Source organism: Nannobrachium achirus, assembly GCF_963921795.1.
Source record: "Nannobrachium achirus genome assembly, chromosome: 15".
NCBI classification, from domain to species: Eukaryota; Metazoa; Chordata; class Actinopteri; order Myctophiformes; family Myctophidae; genus Nannobrachium; species Nannobrachium achirus.
In genome coordinates, this window is record NC_137822.1 from 40,193,925 (window position 1) to 40,207,346 (window position 13,422).

Below are 13,422 nucleotides of genomic sequence, written 5' to 3' on the forward strand. Positions count from 1 at the left end.
AACATAACTAATGCAGACCACGCCCCCAACCTCATTAGCATATTTAATGCAGACCACCTCATTAACCTACTTGACGCAGACCACTTGTTTTCGCTCATTAACATAACTAACGCAGACCACGCCCCTAATTAACATAATTTATGCAGACCACGCCCCAACCTCATTAGCATATTTAATGCAGACCCAGCCCCCAACCTCATTAGCATATTTAATGCAGACCACCTCATTAACCTACTTGACGCAGACCACTTGTTTTCGCTCATTAACATAACTAACGCAGACCGCGCCCCTAATTAACATAATTTATGCAGACCACGCCCCCAACCTCATTAGCATATTTAATGCAGACCACGCCCCCAACATCATTAGCATATTTAATGCAGACCACCTCATTAACCTACTTGACGCAGACCACTTGTTTTCGCTCATTAACATAACTAATGCAGACAGCGCCCCTAATTAACATAAATTATGCAGACCACGCCCCCAACCTCATTAGCATATTTAATGCAGACCACCTCATTAACCTACTTGACGCAGACCACTTGTTTTCGCTCATTAACATAACTAACGCAGACCGCGCCCCTAATTAACATAATTTATGCAGACCACGCCCCCAACCTCATTAGCATATTTAATGCAGACCACGCCCCCAACATCATTAGCATATTTAATGCAGACCACCTCATTAACCTACTTGACGCAGACCACTTGTTTTCGCTCATTAACATAACTAATGCAGACAGCGCCCCTAATTAACATAATTTATGCAGACCACGCCCCCAACCTCATTAGCATATTTAATGCAGACCACGCCCCCAACATCATTAGCATATTTAATGCAGACCACCTCATTAACCTACTTGCCGCAGACCACTTGTTTTCGCTCATTAACATAACTAATGCAGACAGCGCCCCTAATTAACATAATTTATGCAGACCACGCCCCCAACCTCATTAGCATATTTAATGCAGACCACGCCCCCAACATCATTAGCATATTTAATGCAGACCACCTCATTAACCTACTTGCCGCAGACCACTTGTTTTCGCTCATTAACATAACTAATGCAGACCACGCCCCTAATTAACATAATTTATGCAGACCACGCCCCCAACCTCATTAGCATATTTAATGCAGACCACGCCCCCAAGCTCATTAACCTAATTGACGCAGACCACTTGTTTTCGCTCATTAACATAACTAACGCAGACCACGCCCCTCATTAACATAATTTATGCAGACCACGCCCCCAACCTCATTAGCATATTTAATGCAGACCACGCCCCCAACATCATTAGCATATTTAATGCAGACCACCTCATTAACCTACTTGACGCAGACCACTTGTTTTCGCTCATTAACATAACTAATGCAGACCACGCCCGCAGACCACGCCCCCAACCTCATTAGCATATTTAATGCAGACCACGCCCCCAACCTCATTAGCATATTTAATGCAGACCACCTCATTAACCTACTTGACGCAGACCACTTGTTTTAGCTCATTAACATAACTAATGCAGACAGCGCCCCTAATTAACATAATTTATGCAGACCACGCCCCCAACCTCATTAGCATATTTAATGCAGACCACGCCCCCAACCTCATTAGCATATTTAATGCAGACCATGCCCCCAACCTCATTAGCATATTTAATGCAGACCACCTCATTAACCTACTTGACGCAGACCACTTGTTTTCGCTCATTAACATAACTAACGCAGACCACGCCCCTAATTAACATAATTTATGCAGACCACGCCCCCAACATCATTAGCATATTTAATGCAGACCACCTCATTGACCTACTTGACGCAGACCACTTGTTTTCGCTCATTAACATAACTAATGCAGACCACGCCCCTAATTAACATAATTTATGCAGACCACGCCCCCAACCTCATTAGCATATTTAATGCAGACCACCTCATTAACCTACTTGACGCAGACCACTTGTTTTAGCTCATTAACATAACTAACGCAGACCACGCCCCTAATTAACATAATTTATGCAGACCACGCCCCCAACCTCATTAGCATATTTAATGCAGACCACGCCCCCAACATCATTAGCATATTTAATGCAGACCACCTCATTAACCTACTTGCCGCAGACCACTTGTTTTCGCTCATTAACATAACTAATGCAGACCACGCCCCTAATTAACATAATTTATGCAGACCACGCCCCCAACCTCATTAGCATATTTAATGCAGACCACGCCCCCAAGCTCATTAACCTAATTGACGCAGACCACTTGTTTTCGCTCATTAACATAACTAACGCAGACCACGCCCCTCATTAACATAATTTATGCAGACCACGCCCCCAACCTCATTAGCATATTTAATGCAGACCACGCCCCCAACATCATTAGCATATTTAATGCAGACCACCTCATTAACCTACTTGACGCAGACCACTTGTTTTCGCTCATTAACATAACTAATGCAGACCACGCCCCTAATTAACATAATTTATGCAGACCACGCCCCCAACCTCATTAGCATATTTAATGCAGACCACGCCCCCAAGCTCATTAACCTAATTGACGCAGACCACTTGTTTTCGCTCATTAACATAACTAACGCAGACCACGCCCCTCATTAACATAATGTATGCAGACCACGCCCCCAACCTCATTAGCATATTTAATGCAGACCACCTCATTAACCTACTTGACGCAGACCACTTGTTTTCGCTCATTAACATAACTAACGCAGACCACGCCCCTAATTAACATAATTTATGCAGACCACGCCCCAACCTCATTAGCATATTTAATGCAGACCCAGCCCCCAACCTCATTAGCATATTTAATGCAGACCACCTCATTAACCTACTTGACGCAGACCACTTGTTTTCGCTCATTAACATAACTAATGCAGACAGCGCCCCTAATTAACATAAATTATGCAGACCACGCCCCCAACCTCATTAGCATATTTAATGCAGACCACGCCCCCAACATCATTAGCATATTTAATGCAGACCACCTCATTAACCTACTTGACGCAGACCACTTGTTTTCGCTCATTAACATAACTAATGCAGACCACGCCCCTAATTAACATAATTTATGCAGACCACGCCCCCAACCTCATTAGCATATTTAATGCAGACCACGCCCCCAAGCTCATTAACCTAATTGACGCAGACCACTTGTTTTCGCTCATTAACATAACTAACGCAGACCACGCCCCTCATTAACATAATGTATGCAGACCACGCCCCCAACCTCATTAGCATATTTAATGCAGACCACCTCATTAACCTACTTGACGCAGACCACTTGTTTTCGCTCATTAACATAACTAACGCAGACCACGCCCCTAATTGACATAATTTATGCAGACCACGCCCCAACCTCATTAGCATATTTAATGCAGACCCAGCCCCCAACCTCATTAGCATATTTAATGCAGACCACCTCATTAACCTACTTGACGCAGACCACTTGTTTTCGCTCATTAACATAACTAACGCAGACCATGCCCCTCATTAACATAATGTATGCAGACCACGCCCCCAACCTCATTAGCATATTTAATGCAGACCACCTCATTAACCTACTTGACGCAGACCACTTGTTTTCGCTCATTAACATAACTAACGCAGACCACGCCCCTAATTAACATAATTTATGCAGACCACGCCCCAACCTCATTAGCATATTTAATGCAGACCCAGCCCCCAACCTCATTAGCATATTTAATGCAGACCACCTCATTAACCTACTTGACGCAGACCACTTGTTTTCGCTCATTAACATAACTAACGCAGACCACGCCCCTAATTAACATAATTTATGCAGACCACGCCCCCAACATCATTAGCATATTTAATGCAGACCACCTCATTGACCTACTTGACGCAGACCACTTGTTTTCGCTCATTAACATAACTAATGCAGACCACGCCCCTAATTAACATAATTTATGCAGACCACGCCCCCAACCTCATTAGCATATTTAATGCAGACCACCTCATTAACCTACTTGACGCAGACCACTTGTTTTAGCTCATTAACATAACTAATGCAGACAGCGCCCCTAATTAACATAATTTATGCAGACCACGCCCCCAACCTCATTAGCATATTTAATGCAGACCACCTCATTAACCTACTTGACGCAGACCACTTGTTTTCGCTCATTAACATAACTAATGCAGACAGCGCCCCTAATTAACATAATTTATGCAGACCACGCCCCCAACCTCATTAGCATATTTAATGCAGACCACGCCCCCAACCTCATTAGCATATTTAATGCAGACCATGCCCCCAACCTCATTAGCATATTTAATGCAGACCACCTCATTAACCTACTTGACGCAGACCACTTGTTTTCGCTCATTAACATAACTAACGCAGACCACGCCCCTAATTAACATAATTTATGCAGACCACGCCCCCAACCTCATTAGCATATTTAATGCAGACCACCTCATTAACCTACTTGACGCAGACCACTTGTTTTAGCTCATTAACATAACTAATGCAGACAGCGCCCCTAATTAACATAATTTATGCAGACCACGCCCCCAACATCATTAGCATATTTAATGCAGACCACCTCATTGACCTACTTGACGCAGACCACTTGTTTTCGCTCATTAACATAACTAACGCAGACCACGCCCCTAATTAACATAATTTATGCAGACCACGCCCCCAACCTCATTAGCATATTTAATGCAGACCACCTCATTAACCTACTTGACGCAGACCACTTGTTTTCGCTCATTAACATAACTAATGCAGACAGCGCCCCTAATTAACATAATTTATGCAGACCACGCCCCCAACCTCATTAGCATATTTAATGCAGACCACGCCCCCAACCTCATTAGCATATTTAATGCAGACCATGCCCCCAACCTCATTAGCATATTTAATGCAGACCACCTCATTAACCTACTTGACGCAGACCACTTGTTTTCGCTCATTAACATAACTAACGCAGACCACGCCCCTAATTAACATAATTTATGCAGACCACGCCCCCAACCTCATTAGCATATTTAATGCAGACCACCTCATTAACCTACTTGACGCAGACCACTTGTTTTCGCTCATTAACATAACTAACGCAGACCACGCCCCTAATTAACATAATTTATGCAGACCACGCCCCCAACCTCATTAGCATATTTAATGCAGACCACCTCATTAACCTACTTGACGCAGACCACTTGTTTTAGCTCATTAACATAACTAATGCAGACAGCGCCCCTAATTAACATAATTTATGCAGACCACGCCCCCAACATCATTAGCATATTTAATGCAGACCACCTCATTGACCTACTTGACGCAGACCACTTGTTTTCGCTCATTAACATAACTAACGCAGACCACGCCCCTAATTAACATAATTTATGCAGACCACGCCCCCAACCTCATTAGCATATTTAATGCAGACCACCTCATTAACCTACTTGACGCAGACCACTTGTTTTCGCTCATTAACATAACTAATGCAGACAGCGCCCCTAATTAACATAATTTATGCAGACCACGCCCCCAACCTCATTAGCATATTTAATGCAGACCACGCCCCCAACCTCATTAGCATATTTAATGCAGACCATGCCCCCAACCTCATTAGCATATTTAATGCAGACCACCTCATTAACCTACTTGACGCAGACCACTTGTTTTCGCTCATTAACATAACTAACGCAGACCACGCCCCTAATTAACATAATTTATGCAGACCACGCCCCCAACCTCATTAGCATATTTAATGCAGACCACCTCATTAACCTACTTGACGCAGACCACTTGTTTTAGCTCATTAACATAACTAATGCAGACAGCGCCCCTAATTAACATAATTTATGCAGACCACGCCCCCAACATCATTAGCATATTTAATGCAGACCACCTCATTGACCTACTTGACGCAGACCACTTGTTTTCGCTCATTAACATAACTAACGCAGACCACGCCCCTAATTAACATAATTTATGCAGACCACGCCCCCAACCTCATTAGCATATTTAATGCAGACCACGCCCCCAACATCATTAGCATATTTAATGCAGACCACCTCATTAACCTACTTGCCGCAGACCACTTGTTTTCGCTCATTAACATAACTAATGCAGACCACGCCCCTAATTAACATAATTTATGCAGACCACGCCCCCAACCTCATTAGCATATTTAATGCAGACCACGCCCCCAAGCTCATTAACCTAATTGACGCAGACCACTTGTTTTCGCTCATTAACATAACTAACGCAGACCACGCCCCTCATTAACATAATTTATGCAGACCACGCCCCCAACCTCATTAGCATATTTAATGCAGACCACGCCCCCAACATCATTAGCATATTTAATGCAGACCACCTCATTAACCTACTTGACGCAGACCACTTGTTTTCGCTCATTAACATAACTAATGCAGACCACGCCCCTAATTAACATAATTTATGCAGACCACGCCCCCAACCTCATTAGCATATTTAATGCAGACCACGCCCCCAACCTCATTAGCATATTTAATGCAGACCACCTCATTAACCTACTTGACGCAGACCACTTGTTTTAGCTCATTAACATAACTAATGCAGACAGCGCCCCTAATTAACATAATTTATGCAGACCACGCCCCCAACCTCATTAGCATATTTAATGCAGACCACGCCCCCAACCTCATTAGCATATTTAATGCAGACCATGCCCCCAACCTCATTAGCATATTTAATGCAGACCACCTCATTAACCTACTTGACGCAGACCACTTGTTTTCGCTCATTAACATAACTAACGCAGACCACGCCCCTAATTAACATAATTTATGCAGACCACGCCCCCAACATCATTAGCATATTTAATGCAGACCACCTCATTGACCTACTTGACGCAGACCACTTGTTTTCGCTCATTAACATAACTAATGCAGACCACGCCCCTAATTAACATAATTTATGCAGACCACGCCCCCAACCTCATTAGCATATTTAATGCAGACCACCTCATTAACCTACTTGACGCAGACCACTTGTTTTAGCTCATTAACATAACTAATGCAGACAGCGCCCCTAATTAACATAATTTATGCAGACCACGCCCCCAACCTCATTAGCATATTTAATGCAGACCACCTCATTAACCTACTTGACGCAGACCACTTGTTTTAGCTCATTAACATAACTAACGCAGACCACGCCCCTAATTAACATAATTTATGCAGACCACGCCCCCAACCTCATTAGCATATTTAATGCAGACCACGCCCCCAACATCATTAGCATATTTAATGCAGACCACCTCATTAACCTACTTGACGCAGACCACTTGTTTTCGCTCATTAACATAATTAACGCAGACCACACACCTCATTAGCATAATGTATGCAGACCACGCCCCCGACCTCATTAGCATAATTTATGCAGACCACGCCCCCAACCTAATTAGCATAATTAATGCAGACCACGCCCCCAACCCAATTAGCATAATTAATGCAGACCACGCCCCACATTCTTTTGCTCATTAACATAATTAACGCATTCATATATACACAACTCATTTGTATAATTAATGCAGATAATTAATTAATTATATAGCGGATACCCAAGCTCGAAAACGCTAAAGGCGCCTGCTCAACCGCCGTTTGGGCCTCGCACTCGAGCCTGGTACCGACGGGACCGGCTCGCCGCCCCGCACGCGATGACACCCTCGGGGACCCCCGCTATTTGATTAATTAATTAATTAATTAATTAATTAAGGCACACACGCACGCACGCATGCACGCACCACGCATTTCCAAACCATGCCCCGCCCCCCCATTTGCATAAGTTGGCTTAATTTACATAATTAATGTGTGCGACGCCCACAAAACTACTGCGTTCGGGGACCCCCACTATTTAATTAATTATTTCATTATTTCATTATTTTATATTTTATATAGGAAGGAAGGAAGGAAGGAAGGAAGGAAGGAAGGAAGGAAAGAAAGAAAGAAAGAAAGAAAGAAAGAAAGAAAGAAAGAAAGAAAGAAAGAAAGAAAGAAAGGAAGGAAGGAAGGAAGGAAGGAAGGAAGAAAGAAAGAATTTCCCTAAATTTACAGGGTTCTTAACGAGGAGGCAGTTAATTAATTGATTAATTAATTAAATAATTAATTAATTAATTAATTAATTAAATAATTAATTGATTAATTAAATAATTAAGTGAGGCGCACGCACGCACGCACGCACGCACGCACGCACACTTTATTTGTTTATTTATTTATTTATTTTTTTCGCATTAGCATTTGTTAGCATTAGCATGTGTTAGCATTAGCATTAGTTAGCATTAGCATTAGCGAGCATTAGCATTTTTAGCATTGGCATGTGTTAACATTAGCATGTGTTAGCATTAGCATTTGTTAGCATTAGCATTTGTTAGCATTAGCATGTGTTAGCATTAGCATTTGTTAGCATTAGCGGTTAGCCGTTGGGACTGTGGGACCACCCACCGAGTTTGTGACCATTAACGTGTTGGGAAGTGGAGATGTGGCTGCTTAAAGCCCAGCCAATAGGAAGGCAGAGGGGGCGGGGCTTAAGCATTTACCGATAGTTCCTACTTGCCATGTAAGTACACGCAGCGAGTTTCGAGACGGTACCATGCTGCAAACTGGAGATAGATAAAGCTGTTTAAAGCTAAGCCAATAGGAAGATAGGGGCGGGGCTTAAGAGGGGGGGGGGGCTTAAGTAATAAGTCCCTATTGGCCGTTTAAGTCCAGACACCAAGTTTCAAGACGGTACCATGCTGTGAACTGGAGATAAAGCTGTTTAAAGCTAAGCCAATAGGAAGACGCCGGAGTCCAGGGGTGTAAATAAATAAATAAATAAATAAATAAATAATTACATACATTTTCAGTCTCGGAAACATAGTCGGGAAATAAATAAATAAATAAATAATTAAACCAGTAAGACTCCCTAATATATATTGCGTAGCGATTTGCGTGATTTTAGGCCAAGATTTGTAGGAGCAGTGTCCAGAATGAGTTTCGGCCTCATGGTGGCGCTAGAAGAGGAGTGCGAATCGATGGGTGGAGGGCAAGGACTGTCTGTGCAAAATTTGGCACGGATCGGTTCAGCGGTTGCGGAGATATGAGCAGGGCAAAGGTGTGACGGACAGACAGACACCTGGTCGAGGTTTCGATAGTAACTGCGACCTGACGGTCGCAATTTATCAGTCAGTGGCGGCGCAGTTGGAGACAGGGAAATAATTCATTCAATAAATAAAGCTCCTTTTAGTTGAGCTTGTACCAGGACTGTGCCTGTTCCTGCTATAGGCCTAATAATCCATTATGTAATTCAATCATTGGGGCACTTTAATCCATTATATGTCATTCACTCATTGGCGTGAGTAAAAGTATCAATACATAGATATAAGCAGATCTACAAGCTGGCTCAGAGTGTAGATAGGTCTGTCTGTCTGTCTGTCTGTCTGTCTGTCTGTCTGTCTGTCTGTCTGTCTGTCTGTCTGTCTGTCTGTCTGTCTGTCTGACTGACTGATTGAAGTATTGCATAGATTACAGGGGTCTTCTTTGGGGAAATGTTTCATGTGTAGAAACATAGCATATTCATCTGTTGGAATAGAATAGCCTATACAGCTGTCTTTTAATATGCTAAAGGGACAGAATCGTTTGTTGTTGTTTTTTTCACTCTTTTTCCCCTCTATTTTGTACATTTATTTGCAGGTACATGTAATTCAAATGCTTTATTTAACTCCATTTCACCACACAGTTTCCTCCTTTAATCCTCCTTTAATCCTTCAAATCCGGGGTTGCTTGATTCATTCATAATGTCATCATCATCATCATCATCATCATCATCATCATCATCATCATCATCGTCGTCGTCAGAATCAACCCTGTGAGAGGAAACAAACAGTGGCTTGCCGCCGCAGGCGGCAAGCCACTGTTTGTTTCCTCTCACAGAAATATTCTATCAGTAGCCCTGTTTCAACAGAGGGCGTATACCCCTGGGAATTCCCCAATGCTCCAGTGAGCCTGCTCTGCTCACCTGACCAGGAAGTACAACAACGTGCTGCTGGTAGGAATTGCATGGGAGATACATGATTATATTGGGACTGGAGATACAGTACATGATTATATTTCTTGCATACCCCCCATATTTCATTATTTGACTGGATTTCATTTCATTAGGATGCTGTTTATATTATACTGGGAACTGCTTAAAAACCTTGCATAATGTACATTCACTTAAGTTGTCAAACACACCATCATTCTGGGTATTGCACTGAAATGACACCAAGGCAATCGTTTGGGCAGCTAAATACACTCATTTGGGCCAGCAGGGGTCCTTCCACTTGGACCGGGGTTTCCAATGTGTAGCAGTGTTGCTGAAATGTGCCTCTGATCTGTGTGTTTACAGGTGAGAAATGGCCATGATAAAGTATATACATGTTATTGAGGACTATGTTAGATGGAAGTATAAACTGAGGGGGGTTTCTGTGAAGCAGATGTGTGTGTGGAATGCATGTTAGTGACATTAGAAATATTTACTGATTGTTATACTTACTATGAAGTCCAGTGGGGTAAAGAAGCTCACCTGTAGCCTGGAATGAATGAGATGTGAATAATAAACGATTTTATTATGGTTCTACTTACTGTAACAGGGTCATGTAATCGTCGTTTTTGGGGGAAAAGAGTATTATTTTGTTGTGAATGTTAATGTGATGCCAAGAATACGTTTCTATTGTTTATAAGGAGAAAACGTTTTGTACTGTTATTGTAGCAATGTGGATTTTGCGATATCTGATAACTGTGAGCATTTTGATACTGAGTGTTTATTATTGATTATTGCTATTTGATTGCTAACCAGAGAATGCACCCTTATTGATATTTAGACTATTTTGAGAATTTGAGATGTATTATTATTGGATTATTTTGAGAATGGACCGGGCTTTCCAATGTGTAGCAGTGTTGCTGAAATGTGCCTTTGATCTGTGTGTTTACAGAATGACAAGTAAAAACCCTTATACCTGCACACTGGAGTCATTATTTCTATCCGAATAACCAACATACTCATTGCTATAGAGTGCTCAGTAACAGTGTTAAACAGCTCTATATTGTGACAGTAATCATTGCTATAGAGTGTTCAGTAACAGTGTTAAATAGCTCCATATTGTGACAGTAATCATTGCTATAGAGTGTTTGTTTTAAATAACTTGGGAAAATATTGTCTCGTGTGTTGAAACGAGATGGCTTGTGTTAGCAGAGAGAGATGAAGCAGGGACCCCCACAACCTGTTCATAGATTCCATATAGTTTCATTGTCATCAGTGTATTTTGGATTCATGTCAACACATATTTAACCACTTGAGCCGTCAATACTTGATAAACTTGACTTTTCACTAGTCTGTACTTAGTCTGCTCTTTTTCCCCTCTACACCAAACCTCTGTGCTGAAAATAGCCCATCTACAAGCTTGTAGATGGGCTATTTTTGGCTAAAGTTCTCAGAATATGGACACTAGGGTTCAAGTGATTGATATAATCAAATGGGGACAGTTTAAAATATCTATACTGTATATTTCTATATATTTTCTATTTTACATTTTCTACTTTCTATTGAAATAATTCATACATTTAATGCTAAGGTTACTTGTCTGGCGAACTATCTTTGTGCGCATGTGCAGCTCATGCTAGTAGTCACTAGGTGGCGCAAAGCTCATTCATGTCAGACCACACTGACTGACAGGAACACACACACGGTACGTAAAGCAATGTTGGACTGTAACTTCTGTACTTCTGCTAGTTGACAAAGTAGACTTCTATCAATGTACAAAGCACAAACTAGTGTTTCTGTGTGAAAACGTTTGCATTGCAACTTTAAGTGGTCATTTTAAGACACTTTAGGTTGTGTGTAATTGTTTGGCTAGCATCTGGTTAGCTACCATGCTAGCGCAGCTAGCCGGCACATTAACGTCACAAGAGCAGGTGACAGACACACACACACACACACACACACACACACACACACACACACACACACGTGTGTGTGTGTGTGTGTGTGTGTGTGTGTGTGTGTGTGTGTGTGTGTGTGTGTGTGTGTGTGTGTTTTCCAACGATGTGTGCTAGCACCCAGCTAAGCTAGTTAGCTAATCATCCATCTTTTGTATTTCGGTATTTCTGTCACTTGAACTATGTTTTGTGTGTGTCCTGCAGGTGACAAACATGTCGAGTTCCTCGGAGCAACAGGTGAGACAGAAAAAGCAATAGCATTATCATTTTGTGATAATTATCAGCTAGCATCATCTGTGCATACAAGTGCATACACTGTGCAACACGTGCTATCCCCTGTCTCTCCGTGCATTGCTGCTTCTCAAAGTGGGGTCTGGGGGTCCCCAGAAATGCCATTAAATGGGGGTCCCCAACGTGTTTAACTGGGGGGGGTCCTTGAAATCAGCTAATAAGTGCAGCCGATGCTGCTTGCTTGTGCATCCTGCCTCTTTTTGAACAACGCATCACTACAACTCTATCCTTTCTGCTATCGGTCATTTCACTGCTGTGCTATAGTCTCCACAGCCTCAAGGTTCAAGGTTGTACTTTATTGTTACGTCTTTTGTACAGGTACATAAGAGTAAAATTTGTTTTTGTTTGGCATCCTTCAGTCAGCCTTGCGTTGGGGCATTGTTGATGATGAGATGATCTTGTAAACCTGTCTGTCCTTTATTAACTACGTTCATAGTAGTAACATTTGTTTCAATCAAAGTCCCATTTTAACAGGTTACATTGAAAACCTAGCAACGTCGTCGCTCTGAGGTGTCCACTTGGGGCTCCTTGCCGTGACAAGGTTTGAGACGCACTGCCTTATGTTACAGGACGAGCTGCCGGTCTTTGAGGACCTGAGACGTCATTTCAGCAAAAAACAGTGGAGCGAGCTGAGGGAGTCTGACAAGCTCAGATACGCCAACCTGAAGGTCAACCACCTGTTTTTGCTCGCCACAGGTACATTACACACACGAAAAGACACAATTACCACTGTGCAATGCTGGAATGTGTAGTCGACTGAAACTGTTTGCAGTCAGTAATGGTACCTTTATTTATTTTGCCAAGCACACAGGTGTGTTATTTAAACATCAGGCACCCACTGGGATTTGGATAGAGTGCCAGGAATGTGCTGTCGTGTTCTAGAACCCAACCATCTGCTGTCTGTCTGTCTGTCTGTCTGTCTGTCTGTCTGTCTGTCTGTCTGTCTGTCTGTCTGTCTGTCTGTCTGTCTGTCTGTGTCTCTCTCTCTCTCTCTCTCTCTCTCTCTCTCTCTCTCTCTCGGTTCTCTCCTCCGCTCTCCTTCAGGTCACAAGTCTCAGCCTCCAGACTTCATGAGGAGTGGCAACAACACCTCCCCCTCACCTGGGCTCTCTTCCTCCAGTGAGGAAGAGGAGGAGAAGG